The sequence below is a fragment of the Platalea leucorodia genome, assembly GCF_965183815.1.
Source record: "Platalea leucorodia genome assembly, chromosome: W".
Classification (NCBI taxonomy): Eukaryota; Metazoa; Chordata; class Aves; order Pelecaniformes; family Threskiornithidae; genus Platalea; species Platalea leucorodia.
This window is the reverse complement of record NC_138859.1, coordinates 8,986,200-9,006,992: the sequence shown is the minus strand read 5'-3', so window position 1 is coordinate 9,006,992 and position 20,793 is coordinate 8,986,200. Positions and strand designations below refer to the sequence as shown.

General features: G+C 44.9%; 1 protein-coding gene across 5 annotated transcripts in view; it reads left to right on the top strand.

Annotated features, from left to right (window-relative positions):
• The window catches only part of LOC309601869 (3',5'-cyclic-AMP phosphodiesterase 4D-like), a gene marked incomplete at both ends in the record, with an annotated part of 480,588 nt that overhangs the window by 327,991 nt on the left and 131,804 nt on the right, over nucleotides 1-20,793 (top strand). The gene's annotated exons all lie outside the window — the stretch shown is intronic.

Sequence of the window (20,793 nt, the reverse complement as noted above, 5' to 3'; positions counted from 1 at the left end):
AGGTGACTCTTTTGCGTGTTAGATCATATAAGGGACGGGCTATGATAGAAAAATCTGGAATGTGTTTTCTCCAAAATACCAGCAGTCCTAGGGCAAGTTGCAGTTCTTTTTTATTACCAGGCATTTTTACTTGTTCAAGAGCAGTTAGAGTTTCAGGGGGAATGCACGCCATTCCTCCCCTCCACCAAATGCCTAGGAATTTTACCTCGGAAGAGGGAAGCTGTACCTTTTCTGCTGGGATTTGGAGTCCTAAATTCTCTAGGTGATTGATTATCTCCGTCTGGGTCTGTCCTACTGCAGCAGCATCAGGGCCGCCTATCAACACATCATCGATGTATTGATATACCTTGACGCCCTCTCCAGGAGTGACTTGAGCAAGCTCTTGTGCTAGAGCGTAGTGCGCAATGGTCGGTGAATGACGGTATCCCTGGGGAAGACGTGTGAAAGTGAATTGCACACCCTCCCACGTGAAGGCAAAGCGGTCTCTGTCAGCTTCCTGTAAGGGAACCATAAAAAACATATCCTTCACGTCAATGGTTGCTAAAATCTGATGTGCTTGCTCCTGTACGGTCGCGAGCAATTCGGCTATGTTAGGCACCGCAGCCGTCAAGGGGCCTGTGTTGGCATTTAGGCGCCGATAGTCAATTGTTAGTCGCCATTTTCCATTTGGTTTGCGGACTGGCCATACTGGGGAGTTGTAAGGTGAGTGAGTTGGGATAATTATCCCTTGCTCTCGCAACTCCATTATCACAGGGGTTATACCCTCCCGAGCCCCTAAGGGAAGAGGGTACGGTTTGACATTAACAATTTTGGAAGGAGGGAGCACGGGTGCCGATTGTAGAAGTCTTATAGAAACCATGGGGAGTCCGAATTTCCACTCCCTTCCTTTTGAGTCTGTCCATGCTCTCCCCTTCAATAAATCAAGTCCTAAAATGTTCATAGGCAAAGTACCCAATATCATCGTGGTCTCAACAGGAGATGTGTCTCCCGGTAACCAGCATCTGACTCGAGCCGTTGGCTGTGGCTTAGAGTTTCCAAAAGCATCTGTGACCCAAATTTGTTTTTTATCAGCAACTATGCCATTGCGATTAGCAACATCCGCCTGAAGTGCTGATATCTGAGCACCCGTGTCAACTAAGAAAGTAACTGGGGTTTTAAAGGGACCAAGGGGAAAAGTAATTAACAGGTCCCCTTTATTATTTTCTGTGAGCCTTCTCAAATGGACCCACTGACCGTCCCCCGGCTCACTTACTGGGGACGGCGTGTCCAGTTTTCCGTCCCAAGATCAATCAAATCCTTTTCAGGGGCGTTAGGTACCTTAGAGGTAACTCCCGCAATGTCATTAGATCGGGGCTCCGCCCTCATACTCTCTCGAGCGTGCTGGTCAATTCGGAGGGGTACTTTCTGTTTGTTTTTCCACGCTCGAATGAGCTTCTCTAAGGTTATGGTAGGCATACCATCCATTAACTCCCGGGGAATCCCCTTCTCGATTCCCTCCGCCCACAATAGGTTTCTCCTCACCCCTGAGGCCTGAGGAGGGGGCCGATTTTCTCGCTGTTCCATTCTCCTTACAGCAGTTCTTGATTTTATAGCCCCCCTAGTGAGACCTATTCTCCTACCATAATTTATCAGTTCCTGGGCTACCTCCCCCCAAGTCATGGCCCCTCTCTCTCGTTGGTCTCGTCTCCCTCCTCCCCTCGGAGCCAGGATATCCCTTAGACGGTCCTGCAGCTGTACTGCGTACAGCTTCAGTGAGTCCGGAAGACCCCGGATCAGGGGAGTCATTCTATCAGGGTGTGCATTTAACAACATCGGGGAAGGCTGTTGAGGGACTAAACGCCTGTCATGCATCAACTGGAGGCAAGCAGCCTTTTGTAAGCTTTCGGTTAAGTGATTTATATCAGGGGTCTCAATATATGCCGGGTCTCCTCGTTCCAGGGGGTCTAAACCTCCTGCCCAATATGCGGCTCGTTGAGTTAACGACCATGGCTCTCTTTGATCATCAGTGGTTAAAAATACACCAGGCCCCCAGTATCCCTGTGCCTCATCTTCTGACAATAAAATTCGGTCTCCGCCAGACAATGACACCCTCCATACATACTCAGTCTCAGATTCTTGAGCCCGTCTAGTATATTTTTCCTGGATTTTTGTTAGTTCGGTTGCCGAATACGGCACCATCCGGGTGGTGACTTGCGGAGCTCCTCCACCTTGGCCTTCGGTGGTCTCCGTTTTGATTAATGGTCTCAGAATTGCCTGCTCTTTTTCGGCTTCAGGGTAAAAAATTTCTTGACTAATTTCCAATTCCTTGAGCGGGTATAGAGGTTTTGAATTGGATGCCGACTTTTCGTCTAACTTTGCCGAACTTGAAAATCCCGGCTCACTATCCGGAATTGAGTCACAATCTGTTTGATTGTAAACCCCCCGCTCATTCTCTACTAATTCAGACCGTAAGATTTTTTCTCGGTCCAATGCATCCGCTAGAGCCGCGCAAGCCCTCTGAGTGGCATTACGCTCCACAGTTAGCTGTTTCTGTAAGCTCTCCAGCTGTTTTTGTAAACTCTCGTTTTTCTCACGTTCTGCTGTTAATTGGCCCTGTAAAGACCTAATTGTATCTCCTTCCGCCTGCCTCGCCAAATGCCTTTCCTTTTGTGCCGCCGTCAGCGCAGCTCCTAATACAGCACACACCAGAGCCTTTCCTTTACCCGCTCGCCACTTCTGCTCCTTCGCAAGGGTAACTATACGATTTACTACTGTCTCAGGGTCGTGCCAATTATCATGAGCCCAAGCTATTCCAGGTGGCGTAGGGCACGCTTTGTACTCCTTCAAGTTCTCAAAGATTGGGGAGCAGTCAAGCATCGACATTTCCCGGGCAGTCATGACTTGCCACTGCTCGAACCTCTCCCGGCCTATGGCTGAGAGGTCACTTCCCGATTCTCCCTGTCCGTGTTCACCGGATGGAGAATCGGTATCCCCTTAGGACCTTCCAACACCGAGGGGATCCTGTCCGTGACGCCAATTTAAAAAATGTCACGTCCCACCTGGGGAGGAGGGGGGAGGAGTGACAAAGATTCGCAAATCCTCTCGGTGTGGATTAAGGTGGGCCAACACTCAAGGTCCGTACACAAACACCAGCTTTAATAGAAAGCTTCTATAGAGACAAATATTGAGTACAAATATTCGATACCCGCCAACCCTCACAGTTATATTCACCCCAGCTATGCGGTTTTACAGAAAATCAAGGTAGGCTATGCAGTACTTGACTTCAATTTAACAACTTTAACAACTTAATTGCCTTAGGAAAAGTGAAAAAGAGAGAGAGAGAGAGAGAGAGAGAAAGAGAATCACCAGTCCTGGATCCAGCGTTGGTCCTGCCAACAAGGGTATTCGGTGAGGGAAGGAAAAGAGTGAGGAGAAGTGAAGGTTCTTATAGAGATGTTGATTCTGCGCAGGATGCTCGGTGATAATAATTCCACAAATCGCGCACGCACGAGCATGAGCACGAACGTAAACACGAGTACCAGTACACACACGAGCACACACACACAAACTGTAGCACATTTATCGGGCTACATTATTAGTATAAACCCGCCTAAATTTACACTTATTGGTTAGTGATTAACATTTCGTATACTATTGGTTTACTGTATTTAAATTAGCCTCGCTTGCTATGTAAATTAGCACGCATGCTCCTTTCAGGTGTGGGGGGGCAAGTCTTTTCGGTCCTGAATTGAGTCGGTGGTCGTGATCTCCCCTCGCCACATTTACCTTTCACCTACTTTCTGCAGTTTTATCTTCTTTGGCCACTGTCCAGTCTTTGGTGCCAAGATGTTCACTTTTGTCGGCTTGTTAGCTCTTCTTCAAGGTTAGAGCTGTTAGTTTTCCACAGTTTGTTATCTTTTAGCTCCCTCCCAAATTCCTTTCCCAAGGCACAAGTGGTTAGTAGTTTTGCTAATTGGAAGATTACATCAGCGACCAGTCAAACCAAAAGGAGCGATACTAGGGCTGTCCCCCAGGCAGTAGGTGGGGGGGGGGGGATAAGACGCTTCACAGACCATGGGGAATGGGGCCGAGGCAAGGCCGCCCTGTCTCCACAGGACTCCCTCCTTCACCCTCACTCCAGGGTACTGTCCGGTCCTGGGTCCTAGCGACCGTCGCTCTGCAGTGTGGTTTTAGCACCAGGCTGTTTGAGACATCTTGTTCTTTTACATTAGCAGTTCTCTACAGGTGGTCGATGCTAATGCCTGTCAGTATTTAAGAGGCATTTGGACAATGCCCTTATTAACATGCTTTAGCTTTTGGTCAGCCCTGAAGTGGTCAGGCAGTTGGACTAGATGTTCATTGTAGGTCCCTTCCAACTGAACTAGTCTAGTCTAGTCTAGTCTAATATGCATCTGAAGTTAGGGAGAAAAAAAACCTTTTCCCTGAAAGGTTCTGCATAAAGTTCTGGCCAAGATTCTAGGAGAGCAGAAAAAACATGCAGTTACTGAGCAGAGTTATTGCACCTCAGTTTAACAAATTAGAAAGAATTGTCTGTCTTTTCAGATAAACTACTGTTGAAATTCCTTATGATTTATCTGGTTCTTTTCTCAGAATTTGTGATATCACTATATCGAAGAGTTGAAAAGAGCCAGTTAAACTTCAAAGTCAAACCTGCTTTAAAAAGAATCTTTTAAGATGTATTTTCTATTTAATTTCAGCTTAGAAATAATTTTGAATGAAAAAATGTATTAAGTTGCTTGAGACATTTATTTATCCATGCTAAGAAATGTACTTACATGGCTTTAGGAAAAATAGGGCAATATTTTGCTTCATTAGGTTTGGCTTTTTTGTTCTTAAGATCTTTTAAATTGCATAAATCTTCAGGTTGCAGCTTAAATTAAGCTAAGTAATTAGTAAGTCACTGTGTCCTTTCCAGTCACTTGGGACATTTTACAAATGCAATCCAAAACAAAGAACTCAATAATATCCAATTTGCTTGCATTTAAATAATAAATTTGAGCTAACTTCATTTGTTGATCAGGAAATCAGTTATAATACAAATAAAAAAATAGTATTTTTGCATCGAGGAGGCTTCTTTTGATCTGCTTTTTAATTCAGGAGATTCTAAGGCATTCTAATATGCCTTTATATGGTTGTTGAATTAGGATATTTTTATGAAATGCAAATTGATTTTATCTTACGTTCAGACAATACAGAATCATTATTGATTTTATGTCCTAATACTAAAACCTAATCCTTTTCCAAATATAACTCTCAGCTGTTGAACACATCACTTCGCCTTCGAACACTTTTAATGTGTCAGTTTTTTTTTTCTCTTGCAGAAATAATGAGTGTTTGAAATAAAATGGCAAGTTACTTACTGGTCCTGTGCTAAACAAAGCAGACTGAATTCATAAACCTCTTCAGTCAAAGGTGGCATGTTATTAAAAACATGGTACCAAAACCGATTCTTAACTGGAATTTCAGCTAAATCACAACAATGCTCATCTCTGGCCTTGCTGCACAGAGCTACTGCTACAGTCCAGGGGAGGGAGGATAGTTGTGTTTTGTGTGTGTGCACGTGTGCATGCAATACTGAAGGATGGGAGCAGTGCGGAGAAAGGGAACTTGGTAAAGAGGGACTTGAATGTTTTGAGGGAAGCCTCTTAGACTGTTTTTCCAGCGTAGTGATCACCTACATGTACAAGCTTAATTTATTTCACAACCCAGAAGAACATTAGTTCTTGTTTCATCCCTCAGGGCACAAACAATGCTCTGTATGCTTGCAATGATGCTAATGCCGAGTTAGCTGCAGAGTTTGTTCTCTGAAAATAGACAATCTGAAATTCTGATGGCTTTTGCCTTGTTTTTCTTGAAGTCATCTTGTTTCTTCTTATATACATACATTTAGGGGCCTTTGAATTTGGTTAGGGGACCCCATTTTCTAAACCTTGAAGCTGAGACAATCTTCTTGTGGCTGGCTGAGAGCAAGCTTGCTCAGGCTGGGAAGTTACCTTAACTAGGTGCTATTCTTAGCAGCTCTACTCTCATTTCTTTTAGAGGGGAAATCTTTCAGCCTGTGTCAGTAGGAGGTTCACATGGAAAGTCATGTATTATTCTTCAGAAATAACACAATCATATCAGTTCTCAACACTTAAGCATATGGGGCAGGGACAAGCAAGCAACCGAATGACTGCTGCTTAAAAGCAGTTCAAGGTAATACATTTTATTTTCATTTGCAACAAGCTAAGAGTTTACGTGTGTCAGCTAATGCAATTAAAACAGATTAATAGTAACTCATTAAGCTGCGCTAACTTGATTGCTTCCAGTCATGTGTGCACACCCACTCATTAATTTTCTGTAACCTGGGCAGAAAACAAACCTATCATTTAGTCACTGATGCTTGTTTGTTTTACAGCCATGCTTAGAGCACAATGATGATTTCTGTTGTATGAACAGTCCAAGGACAGCACTGCTGAATTGGCCTTGACTCTTCTGATTGAGTTCAGCTCTTTTCTGGTTCAAAGTCCTACATCCTCTGGCTTAATACAGCCCCTCCTTCAACACACAAACCAAACTACCACACTGCAGTAGCTTCTTTTCCCTTGCCATCGCCTCAGTGACCCCCAGGCAGACTGCCTTCTGATTTTAGTAGGAAAACCACGTACACCAGTGAAACACCATGACAGTGAAAGTCCATGCTCTGTTTCTCTTTAGGACTGAATAATTCTCTGTCAGACTTAATGCAAGTCAGTTGCTCAGAGTTGTCCACCATATTTCTGTCATCCAAATGGTCTGCTATATTATGGTAGGATTAAAGGGTTGATGCTTGGTGGCTGTTTGGGGCAATATGATACAGGTGATTTATTGAGTTGTCTTGTGTTTTCATATCTTGCACATCATGCTGGCATCCTTCTGTGATGGTCCACTACATCAGTACCTACATGATTTCCTCAGGCAGATTACCCAAGTCAGATGTGCAAGTGCAGTCTCTTTGCAAAATGTTTAAGCTTCCCGAGCAAGGAAGTAGCTGGACACAAGAGGCCTTGATCTTCCTTGAACTCTTCCAAAGGTGCTATGATACTCTCATGGGAGATGGAAGAAGACTGATAGCATTCCTATAGCATATTATATGGAATGGGGAAAAATAATAATATTTCCCGTTCTTTGAGTTAGTCAGCTGATTCTGATTCCAGCCCATACAGCAATCCTGAATGAAGCTTCTGGATTCGATGAGTCTTGGTTCAGATCACTAGCCCTTGTCACCCAGCAAAGTCTCTTGTTTCTCAAGTCTGCTCAAAAGCACAGGTGCTATGATATGATATGATGCTGGTGATGCACATGGTAAGGCACACAGTTAACCAGATAATACTTCCTCATAACCCCTGGATTAAATCTCAAAATACTAATTTAAAAACACCTTAGTGTTCACTGTTCCTTTCCAGTCCTTTAGTCTGTAATGGATATGATCATTCTGTCTTTCCAAGTCTTGAGAGAGCTCCTCACCTTTGGTGCAATTGGAAGTAAGATTGTAATTTGGGTAACCTAACACTGATGACTTAAACAAAGAAGACTCTAGGTATTCAAAGGCTTCTTTCAAACCTAATAAAGTGTATCTTCAGGAACTGAGCTGCTAAAAAGGTGGCATGAAAAATTAAAGTACTTTCCTGTGCAAAATATCCATTATACCTGGAAAGCTCCAGGTACGTTAGTACATGGCATATCTTGGTGCATATTAGCCATATGTAATAATCTACATTTGTTATGAGCTGTCTTTTGGATCTCAAATCAGAAGGTGACTAAGTATTGCTTTCTTCATCAACATGCTGTAGTGGAGTAACTTGATTGGTTCTCCATATGAAGTTAATCAGGGTGTTTGGAAACACTTATACCTACAGTATATGCCAGTGAGATTTATGCTGGAGAAATGGTTTTCCCTTTGGTGTGTCTTCCTAAGTCTAACTTGCTTAGTTAGATAGTCCAAGCCATATAACCAGCCTTTCTTTTCCCTGGGATAATGGACTTCTCAGGGACTGTGGCTTTTCTGAGCCAATCCTCTTCCATCTGGTTAAGCTCCACTGAAATTAAGTAGATTGAACTCTCCAGAACTCCCAATATGACAGCAATACTTTTGACTAATTAGGGCAAGCTCTGTAGCTGTATTAGAAATATCAGAAGGACATAACTGCACGGTTGTTGTGGTTTAACCCCAGCCAGCAACTAAGCACCAAACAGCCGCTCACTCACTCCCCCCGTGGCAGGATGGGGGAGAGAATTGGAAGGGTAAAAGGGAGAAAACTCGTGGGTTGAGATAAAGACAGTTTAATAGGTAAAGCAAAAGCCACGTGCGCAAGCAAAACAAGGAATTCATTCACTCCTTCCCATCGGCAGGCAGGTGTTCAGCCATCCCCAGGAAAGCAGGGCTCCATCATGCATAACGGTTACTTGGGAAGACAAACGCCATCACTCCAAATGTCCCCCCCTTCCCCTTCTTCTACCCCCAAGTTTTTATTGCTGAGCATGACATATGGTATGGAATATCCCTTTGGTCAGCTGGGGTCAGCTGTCCCAGCTGTGTCCCCTCCCAACTTCTTGTGCACCCCCAGCCTACTCACTGGTGGGGTGGTGTGAGAAGCAGAAAAGGCCTTGACTCTGTGTCAGCACTGCTCAGCAATAACAAAAACATCCCTGTGTTATCATCAACACTGTTTCCAGCACAAATCCAAAACATAGCCCCATACTAGTTACTATGAAGAAAATTAATTCTATCCCATCCAAAACCAGCACATTCTCCACCCCTTATTCCATACCATTTACGTCATGCTCAGATCCCACATTATCCAATACATCCTCATTAACCACCACCCCACTTATTCTATGGACCACCCCTGTGAAATGTCTGTGAAATGTCTGTAAAATGTCCATAAACATCCACAAATGTCCACATAATGTCCATTGAGTTCATTTAGTCCGTGACTTTGGGCTCCATCTGTGATGGTGGTCACTCAGGACAGGAGAGGTGGTGTGTTGCGTGGAGTTATTGGGCACCAAAGCCAGCTCAGGTCGGGTCACTGCTGCACTTGCACTGCTGCTTATAAGGCTTCTCTTCCATTGGTTCAGGTGGTTCCTGCTATAGTAATTCCTACAACACACAACTCAAATCATGGGTTACAACAATTTAAAGGTTTATCCATTACAATCTCCACCCCAGTCCCTTTGGGACAGGTTATAGGGTTTAACATTGCAATGAACTCCTCCCCTTGCCCCTGCTCCAGCAAGGATTTATCCACAGACTGCAGAGGTGTACCTGCTCCAAGTGGAACCTTATCTATGAGCCACAGTCTCTTCAGGGGTATACCTGCTGTGGCATAGACTTATTCACAGCCACAGTTGCTTTGAGGTGCACCTGTTCCCGCATGACCTTCTCCATGGGCCACAATGCCTTCAGAGAGATGCCTGCTCCAGCGTGGCCTTACCCACAGCCACAGTCTCTTCAGAAGTAAACTTGCTCCACCATGGCTTTACCCACGGTCACACGCTTTGAGGTGCTCCAGCATGACCTCATGCACAGCCACTGATGCTTCAAGGTATACCTGCTGTAGCATGGACTTATCCATAGCCACAGATGGTTCAAGGTGTACCTTCTCCAGTGTGGACTTATCCTTGGGCCACAATCCCTTCAAAGGTATACCTGCTGCGGCACAGACATAACCATGGCCACAGACGCTTCGAGACATACCTGCTCTGGCATGGGCTTATCCACATCCACAGGCGCTTCGGGGTGTCCTGCTCCCACGTGGACTCATCCGCATGTCACAGTCCCTTTGACTCGAGTTCACACTGGAGTTCCAGCCTGTCCAGTACAGCAGCACAGAAACAGCAGCGATGCCCTGGCCATCTGCCAGCCCAGGCGCGTGGCCGTTGTTGTTATCAAAATGTTCCCAGGCACAGCAGAGTAAGATGATAAGCAGTTCAGCAAGCAGCAAAAGCAAAAAGCAGCCACTAACGAGCAATAGACTCTAATATACAGTAAGGCAAGCAAGCCCCGTGGCAAGCACAGAAGCCTGCCAATTAATAGCTAAACAGCACTAACAGCTATAAATTCAATCTAGCACATTCCAATTAAATCTGTCATTATCTCAAACCCTTCGAGCCCCACGTTGGGCGTGAAAAAGGACTACTGTGGTTTAACCCCAGCCAGCAACTAAGCACCACACAGCCGCTCGCTCACTCCCCCCCGGTGGGATGGGGGAGAGAATCGGAAGGGTAAAAGTGAGAAAACTCGTGGGTTGAGATAAAAACAGTTTAATAGGTAAAGCAAAAGCTGCGCGCACAAACAAAGCAAAGCAAGGAATTCATTCACTACTTCCCATCGGCAGGCAGGTGTTCAGCCATCTCCAGGAAAGCAGGGCTCCATCATGCATAACGGTTACTTGGGAAGACAAACGCCATCACTCCAAATGTCCCCCCCTTCCTTCTTCTTCTACCCCCAAGTTTTTATTGCTGAGCATGACATATGGTATGGAATATCCCTTTGGTCAGCTGGGGTCAGCTGTCCCAGCTGTGTCCCCTCCCAACTTCTTGTGCACCCCCAGCCTACTCACTGGTGGGGTGGTGTGAGAAGCAGAAAAGGCCTTGACTCTAAGCGCTGTTCAGCAATAACGAAAACATCCCTGTGTTATCAACATCAGTGTTTTCAGCACAAATCCAAAACATAGCCCCATACTAGCTACTATGAAGAAAATTAACTCTATCCCATCCAAAACCAGCACAATGGTGTTACAGAAAAAATGTGACGTTCAGTAACACTCAGACAGTAAGTGACAAGACCCTGCTTCATTCAGGGTCTTATTTCTGTCTACTGTGTGATAGAACAAGTAGTGCTTTGTAAAAATCCTTTAAATACATGTTCCCACAAATAAAGAAATGCTCTGCGAAACTCAACCCTCTCCTCTGTAGCTCATGACTCCATCAACAATTTCAGTTGCTTGCTCTCTCAACGCTAAATCCCAATCTGCCCACAGGTTGGCAGTCTCTAGCCCCTGCCTTAGATGCCTCACCAAATGGCGCTCAGCCTTTCAGTGAGATGCAAATCACTGACAACCCACTGACTATCTAGGAAAAGCTGTAAGCCAGTTTCTGTCATACCCCATAATGTGGGCACAACGTTGAGAGGTGCCTCTTATCCCCAGTCAGCCTTAGCTTTTAGAGCGAGACCTGGGCCATCTCATACTAGGACTAGAAAATTGTTTACAAAATCTTAAGAAATTGAGATGACATGACCTAAGTGCTATTCCTGCACAATAAATCAACTTGGAGCGCTGTGATTTCTGACTCCGCAAAATCGGTATTATGAACCCACACATTTAGATTCTCCAAATGCTGTTCGGAGCAGTGAGTCACCTCTCCTGCTCACTGTCCTTAGAGCACAGCTTCTGCTGACTAGTATCATTACATGATGTTTCCATTACTATATCAGAGTGCAATCTAGAATCAGATTTCATTGCTGCTAAAATCTGAATCTGAGCAACGCACATATTTTCAGCATACCTAGTTCATATGTTTCTTCTGTGTTTATTTGGCTTCACCTATAAAATGTTATTGGGGCAGAAAAAAAAATCATAGCAATTAGGGTAAATGATCACCTTCCTCTGTGTTCTCCATTTGTGGTTTTGCATGTGGTATATTTGTGTTCCAGCGTATGTGCAAGCAAAACACGAATGTCTCATCTAAGCTGTATTTATAGCATGTTATTGAACAGTAAGTCTGAATCAGCCTTGTATACAGAAATGAGTGGATGTTTAATCCAAATTTAAATGCTTACACTGAAAAAGGGGGCTGCAGTAGATTTTCTGGTTCAAACAGAAGACTACTTTCATGTTCATCTTCTTTCACATTTTGTACATTGTGTGTAGACAGTATGGATTTCCCCTTGCTTTTGTTTGATATGTTTCTATTTAAAGAAAACAAACAAACAAAAAAGCTGAAATGCAACTCCCTAAAAATGGAGTCAATTCTTGCATGATGTGACAAAAGGCTTAGTTCTTGCTGCAGAGCACAGTGCAAGGATGCCAGACAGTCACTGTCCCCCAGAGCTTTTCAAAGACTGTTGGTAGCTTTATTCTTTCACATAGGCTATGTCCCAATTTTGTAGCCAGAGAATCCAACGTAGACCATTCCAGTTGGCTGACCCGCATTCTCAGCCAGTACTTATCCTGAGGAGATAAGTGAGTTTTTCATTCAAATGGAGGATTGCAGCAAACAATTGGGGAACAGAGGGCCCGATATGCCGACCGGACCCATCCCATAGGGAAGTCTGCTGCTTCCTGGGGCAAGGATAAGAGACATTACTAGGAAGCTCCCTAGGCTGGTAAAAGCATCCGATTATTATCCACTAGTGGTTGTTCAGGTTGGCAGTGATGAGGTAGCTGATAGAGGCACAAAGATGATCAAAAGGGACTTCAGAGAACTGGGGCGATTACTTGAAGGATCAGGAGCGCAGGTAGTGTGTTCCTCCATCCCTTCAGTAGCCAGGAGGCATACGGAAAGGAACAGGAAGACCCACCTCATCAACACGTGGCTCAGAGGCTGGTGCCAGCGGTGGAATTTTGGGTTTTTCAACCATGGGGCAGTTTACATGGCACCAGGCCTGCTGGAGACAGATGGGGTTCACCTGTCACAAAGGGGGAAAAGGATCCTGGCCCAGGAGTTAGCAGGCCTCATTGAGAGAGCTTTAAACTAGATGCAAAGGGGGAAGGGGATAAAACCAGGCTTGCTAGGGATGAGCCTAGGGGTGGCATGCCTGTGTTGGAGAAGAGATCTATAGCCCAACTGAAGTGCATTTACACCAATGGACGCAGCATGGGCAATAAACAGGAGGAGCTGGAAGCCACTGTGCAGCAGGAAAACTACGATGTGGTCGCCATCACGGAAACATGGTGGGATGACTCACACAACTGGAGTGCTGCAATGGATGGCTACAAGCTCTTTAGAAGGGATAGGTAAGGAAGGAGAGGTGGTGGGGTAGCCTTGTACGTTAGAGAGTATTTTGACTGTCTATAACTCAATGAATGACAGTAATGATAAGGTTGAGTGCTTATGGGTAAAGATCAGGGGGAAAGCTAATAAGGCAGATATCCTGGTGGGAGTCTGTTATAGATCACCCAACCAGGATGAGGAAACAGATGAAGTATTCTACAAGCGGTTGGCTGAAGTCTCGCAATCCCTAGCCCCTGTTCTCGTGGGAGACTTCAATTTACCAGATATCTGCTGGAAATACAACACAGCAGAGAGAAAGCAGCCTCGGAGGTTCCTGGAGTGTGTGGGAGATGATAACTTCCTGATGCAGCTGGTAAGCGAGCCAACCAGGGGAGGTGCCCCGCTGGACCTGCTGTTTACGAACAGGGAAGGCCTGGTGGGCGATGTGGTGGTCGGAGGCTGTCTTGGGCTCAGCGACCACGACATGATAGAGTTTTCGATTCTTGGAGAGGTAAGGAAGGGGGTCAGCAAAACCGCTACCCTGAACTTTAGAAGGGCAGACTTTGGATTGTTTAGGAGTCTGGTTGACAGAGTCCCTTGGGAGGCAGTCCTGAAGGGCAAAGGAGTCCAGGAAGGCTGGATGTTATTCAAGGAGGAAGTCTTAAAGGCGCAGGAGCAGGCCGTCCCCATGTGCCGCAAGTCGAGCAGGCGGGGGAGAAGACCGGCCTGGCTGAACAGAGAGCTTTGGCTAGAACTCAGGAAAAAAAGGAGAGCCTACCACCTTTGGAAGAAGGGGCAGGTAACTCAGGAGGACTACAAGGATGCTGTGAGGTTATGCAGGGAGAAGATTAAAAAGGCAAAGGCGCAGCTAGAACTTAAAGTGGCCACCGCCATTAAAGATAATAAAAAATGTTTTTATAAATATATCAGCGACAAAAGGAAGGCCAGGGAGAATCTCCCTCCTTTGTTGGATGCAGAAGGTAACCTTGCCATGAAGGATAAGGAGAAGGCAGAGGTACTTAATGCCTTCTTTGCCTCAGTCTTTAATAGTCAGGCTGGTCATCCTCGGGGTTTTCAGGCCCCTGAGCTGGTAGATGGAGATAGGATGCAGAATGAAGCCCCAGTTGTTGAAGAGGTGGCAGTCACCGACCTGCTCCTCCACCTGGATGCTCACAAGTCTATGGGACCAGACGGGATCCACCCGAGGATACTGAGGGAGCTGGCAGAGCAGCTTGCCAAGCCACTCTCCATGAGCTCCATGAGCTGGCTGCTCACGGCTTGGATAAGTGCACTCTGCACTGGGTTAAAAACTGACTGGACAGCTGAGCCCAGAGAGTGGTGGTGAATGGAGTCAAATCCAATTGGCGGCCAGTCACAAGTGGTATTCCCCAGGGCTCAGTGTTGGGGCTGGTCCTGTTCAGTATCTTCATTGATGCTCCGGATGAGTGCACCCTCAGTACGTTTGCAGATGACACCAAGTTGGGTGGAAGTGTAGATCTGCTGGAAGGTAGGAAGGCCCTGCAGAGGGACCTGGACAGGCTGGATCGTTGGGCCGGGGCCAACTGCATGAGATTCAACAAGGCTCAGTGCTGGGTCCTGCACTTGGGTCACAACAACCCTATGCAAGGCTACAGGCTTGGGGAGGAGTGGCTGGAGAGCTGCCTGGCGGAAAAGGACCTGGGGGTGTTGGTTGACAGCCGCCTGAACATGAGCCAGCAGCGTGCTCAGGTGGCCCAGAGGGCCAATGGCATCCTGGCTTGTATCAAGAATAGTGTGGCCAGCAGGACCAGGGAGGTGATAGTGCCCCTGTACTCGGCATTGGTGAGGCCGCACCTCGAGTCCTGTGTTCAGTTTTGGGCCCCTCACTACAAGAAGGACATCGAGGTGCTGGAATGTGTCCCAAGAAGGGCAAGGAAGCTGGTGAAGGGTCTAGAGAACAAGTCTTATGAGGAGCGGCTGAGGGAGCTGGGGTTGTTTAGCCTGGAGAAGAGGAGGCTGAGGGGAGACCTTATTGCTCTCTACAACTACCTGAAAGGAGGTTGTAGTGAGGTGGGGGTCGGTCTCTTCTCCCTAGTAACAAGCGATAGGACGAGAGGAAACGGCCTCAAGCTGCGCCAGGGGAAGTTTAGGTTGGATATTAGGAAAAACTTCTTCACCGAAAGGGTAGTCAGGCATTGGAACAGGCTGCCCAGGGAAGTGGTTGAGTCCCCATCCCTGGAGGTATTTAAAAGATGGGTAGACATGGTGCTCGAGGACATAGTTTAGTGGTGGACTTGGCAGTGCTAGGTTAATGGTTGGACTTGATGATCTTAAAGGTCTTTTCCAACCTTAACGATTCTATGATTCTATAGGAAAGGTTAGGAAGAAAAACCCAGAAAATTGCAGAAGGCCAAGCTTCATCACTTTAACGTGGTAAATAACTTGCAATGCTTTATATAATCTTTGGCCTGCTAATGGAAATTTGGCCTGTGTTTTTTGTAACACTGATTCATCTCATGTGGACTGTTATGTGCTTTAGTAGTCTTTTTTGGTGGTGGTGATTTTGATATTTTTAAATTTTGGGGCTATGTGAACATTATTCTGCTTTCAGATCTGCCTTTCCTTTGAAAAATGAAGATGTGAACAAGTATGCCAGGCATTCTAAATAACAGAGTCTAACACTGACGTGAACAGTTTCTTCTAACATTAAAGGTTAACAGGTCTGTCTGTATTTAGAAGCTTGTGATATATTGCACAAGGTTTACACTCCCTCTTGCTGCTTCTGTATATAGATGTGTGGCACTATCCTGCCCAGAATCCAGACAGAATCATCTATCAGCTTCCATATCATCTGAAAATAAAACAGCAGGATACTCATACGTTGTAGTGTTTTACTACACTGCAGTACACTGTGGATCAATGGCACTTTGATTAAGTATAGGTTCTTGCTTTTCTGTACAAAAAATAACACAGCTGCTTTAGACGTTCTTGCTCCATTTTTGAGCACTCTCACCTTTTCCAGGTTTCCTGACCCAATGTGGATAAAATATTACACAAAACACAATGCAATTGCTTTTCTATCCAAGTGGGTCTGGCACATGCTAAACTGCTTTGTGAAAGCTGTGGATATCTGTACTTTCAGTATGATGCTTTCACCGAAATAATGACAATTTCTGTACTTGTTGCTCCCGACACAAGGGACATTTGAAAAGTGAAAATTAAATCCTGGACTAGTTTCAGTGCATTAATTTAATATTTAAAAAATAACAAGCTATAGTATTTTATCAGTGTTTTCAAGTAAAATGCAGTCCAGCAAGAGCTCAAGCAGAATGAAGTTTGAAAATTAGAGGAGTGGGGTGATGCTATTTTATAAAAGAAAAAAAAAACACTCCAGGGCAGAAGGCCCATAAACATGTACTTGCTGCATCTTAGAAGTGTCTCAGCATTCAAGGGGTGGCAAACAGGAGCACTGAATGGGAAGAGCAGCAAGAAAGTACCACCTCCAGTAAGCAAGCCCACAACAGACGGTGAGAATAAGGATGTCGTGGGTTGACCTTGGCTGGATGCCAGGTACCCACCAAGCCACTCTATCACTCCCCTCCTCAGCTGGACAGGGGAGAGAAATTATAATGAAAGGCTCATGGGTTGAGATAAGGACAGGAGAGATCATTCACCAATTACTGTCACGGGCAAAACAGGATCAACTTGGGGAAATTAGTTTAATTTATTGCCAATCAAATCAGAGTGGGGGAATGAGAAATAAAATCAAATCTTAAAACACCTTCCCCCCACCCCTCCCTTCTTCTCAGGCTCAACTTCACTCCTGATTTTCTCTACCTCCTTCCCCCAAGCAGCACAGAGGGACGGGGAATGGGGGTTGCGGTCAGTTCATCACAGATTGTCTCTGCTGCTCCTTCCTCCTCAGGGGGAGGACTCCTCACACTCTTCCCCTGCTCCAGCGTGGGGTCCCTCCCATGGCAGACAGTCCTCCATGAACTTCTCCAAAGTGACTCCTTCCCATGGGCTACAGTTCTTCATGAACTGCTCCAGCGTGGGTCCCTTCCATGGAGTGCAGTCCTTCAGGAACAGACTGCTCCAGCGTGGGTCCCCCACAGTGTCACAAGTCCTGCCAGCAAACCTGCTCCAGTATGGGCTCCACTCTCCATAGGTCCACAGGTCCACAGGTCCTGCCAGGAGCTTGCTCCAGCACGGTCTTCCCACGGGGTCATAGCCTCCTTCAGGGCACATCCACCTGCTCCGGCATGGGGTCCTCCATGGGCTGCAGGTGGATACCTGCTCCACCATTAACCTCTGTGGGCTGCAGGGGGACAGCCTGCTTCACCATGGTCTTCACCAGGGGCTGCAGGGGAATCTCTGCTCTGGTGCCTGGAGCACCTCCTCCCCCTCCTTCTTTACTGTCCTTGGTGTCTGCAGAGTTGCTTCTCTCACATATTCTCACTCTTTTCTGGCTGCTGTTGCGCAGCAGTTTTTAACCCTTCTTAAATATGTTATCACAGAGGCGCTGCCACCGTCACTGATTGGCTCAGCCTTGGCCAGCGGCAAGTCCATCTTGGAGCCAGCTGGTACTGGCTCTGTTCGACATGGGGGAAACTTCTGGCATCTTCTCACAGAACCCACCCTTGTAGCCCTCTGCTACCAAAACCTTGCCATGCAAACCCAATACAAAGGACCATCCTATTTTCATAGTTTTGCCAATCTACGTTTTGACAGTTAATAACTATGTTGTAAAAGTTGCCTGGGAATTTGAAGCACTGATTAATATTTTGTGCATTTGTGACGTATGTTGGGCATTCGGAGTGTTTGCCACTGATAGATGCTTCTGATGCTAGAAAGAACTAGGTCTCCTCTGTCTGGCTTATTTACAGGTCGAAGCAATTTAATATTTTTGTTCTTTGTCCAATGCTGCTGCTATTTATAAATTTTTCATCTCCAGGATTCAACTCCTTCATAATTTCCAAATGTGGGAATTAGACTAGATCAGTTAAAAAATGGATTTATGTATTGATTTTAGATACAGTTTCTGTGCAGAATCTGATCCCTCAGAAAACACACTCGTTTCTAAGAATTTGCTCAACCTTTTGTTTGCTTTTTGCCTAAACAACCTGAGTAACAGATAAAGTGTGTAGGCGTGAGGAAGACCGGCAGATAATTTACTTGAGGCTTTAGGCTCTTCCATCTTTGCAGAAGTCATTCAGATGACTAAAGCAGGATTCCTTTCTCTACATAGATGTGTCACTTTAAAGTGTCAAAACAGAAGAGAAAATGGAGAGCCTAACTATATGCAAACAGTAAAAAAATGTTTTTTAAAAGGGAAAAAATGAACAGATTTTACTGAGGAACAGGTAAGCCAGATGTCACAGAGCAGATAATACCATTTCACAGAATTTGAAGACAAAGAGCATAATTTTTCTGGAAGTGAGGTAGTGTACATATTCACACTATGGTTGTTTAAGTGGGAACAGGAGAGAAAAGGAAAAGATGGATTTGGCTCATCTTCTGCTGAAGCCTTTGCTATATGATTTCTCTATGACTTGTTTTTCCACTGTGTGTGTAGCTGTATAACTCATTAAGCAATCCTGATCAGAAATTATAGTCTTTTTCTTTTATAAATTATTACCAAAGGATGTGGCATGCACTTTTGCTGTGGATACATTGTCCTGGTTTCAGCTGGGATAGAGTTAATTTTCTTCCTAGTAGCTGGTATAGTGCTGTGTTTTGGATTTAGGATGAGAATAATGTTGATAACACACTGATGTTTTAGTTGTTGCTGAGTAGTGCTTACACCAGTCAAGGACTTTTCAGCTTCCCATGCTCTGCCTGGTGCACAAGAAGCTGGGAGGGGGCACAGCCAGGACAGCTGACCCAGACTGGCCAAAGAGCTATTCCATACCATATGATGTCATGCTCAGTATATAAGCTGGGGGGAGTTGGACGGGAGGGGGGGACTGCTGCTTGGGGATATGCTGGGCATCGGTCGGTTGGTAGTGAACAATTCCATCATGCATCACTTGCTTTGTATATTATTATTATTATTACTACTACTACTACTATTTTGTTTCATTTTATTTCAGTTATTAAACTGTTCTTATCTCAACCCACGAGTTTTCTCGCTTTTACTCTTCTGATTCTCTCCCCCATCCCACCAGGGAGGGGGGAGTGGGCAAGCGGCTGCGTGGTGCTTAGTTGCTGGCTGGGGTTAAACCACAACGTACATACTTGCCAATATCTAAATATTGGCATGACTATAACAAATAATCAAATAACAAATCAGTCAGGATCCAAAAGGAAGAGGCCTGATCCTTCCATTGCCCTGGAAAGCTCTATTAGATGCCACTGATACCATCCTTAATTTCCACATAAAAGTCATCAGTTTTCCTAGCTCTTTGCTTTATCATGAGTGCAGAAAAATCTCTTCCACTGCTAACGGGAGGGTTGTGAAGGGAATTTTCCTCCCTGGCTGCCTGAGGAAACCATTGTTGTCAGGATGCTTCATTAAATTAGTCTTGAGATGCTTTCTGAGTAACTGAAGAAAAAAAATTAAGGTCTAAGGCATTTCCTGATGTTTTCATGACCCAGTGAAAATGTGAAGAGGTACCAAACCCAGCTGGTCATTAACTCCCCTGTTAACACTCTGGGCTGATTCATCATGTCTATAAAAACTGATTGAATTTGGCATCATTAGACAATTAAAACCTCTGAGTTCCTTCCAGGGTGCCATGTTTCTTCCAGTTTGGTGTGAGGATCAGTATTACATGCTTTCCAGACAGGCTGGGACTGTGTTTTCACCTGAAGCAATGCCTTATTCCAACCACTTCTACAAAGACCTTGTTAAAGGTGCAGATTTTTTCCACGTGTAAAAATCTATTTCTATATTTCAACTAACAGGAATAAAAGAGATGATGATAAAACAGCTACACAGATATTAAGCATTATGATCATTTTGAATATTGGGGAGTTTGTTTCATCCTTGCACACTCTCTGGTTGTACTTACTGCTTTTTTATTAGGTTATTGCAATACCTGCAAAAAGATTACTGTTTTGTGGACAGTATATAAATGATAAGAATGATTCTGTAGCAATTCAAATGCAAATCAAATTTCTCCATTTAACAGAAAGCTTTTTTCTGATTAGATTTTCATTGATTTGAAATCTGTTGTTAAATACTCATATTTTATGCTTAAACTTAAACATTAAAATAGCACCAAAGCAATGGTAATTTCTGCTGAACAATTTCAGGTCTGAAAGTTGCAACTTGTAACTCATGATGATAAATTTCACTGCAGGAAAATACAGGACAATTAAAAATGGAGTCATATTAGAATTTTGTCTTTGGAAATGCTCTTTTCATCTTGATTGCTGCCATATACAAGATATGATAACTGAAAACTCTAAGTTTTCCCTGTCCCCATGGTCCCCTGGGGTCTCTAGAAGAGGCCTGACTCCATATCCTCAGTGTTACACGTGCTACTCTTAAGCTCAAGAGCCATTCAGTCTACTTGTATTTACAAGACTGTATTTTTTGGAAACCATTTCAAGTGGCAGCTTCTCAGGTTGTGCCTGCATAGTCTGGGGACTCACCATGGCCCTTCAGCGACCGTCACAGCCCCATGCATGTTATGCATGCTTCAGTCTCCCAGCTGTTTCTTCCAGCGGTTGTCCAGTGTTCCTTTAGCACACGTGGTGACTACACATGGTACTTTGTGTGTATCTTTAATAGTTTATTCATGAGTGGGAATTGCTTTGCAACATAAGCCAATTTCTCTGTACAAGTTTTTCAGTGCAGAAGCGAAGGAACCCCTCTTTCTCCTTCTCTCTTCTCCACTACAAAGCATCATC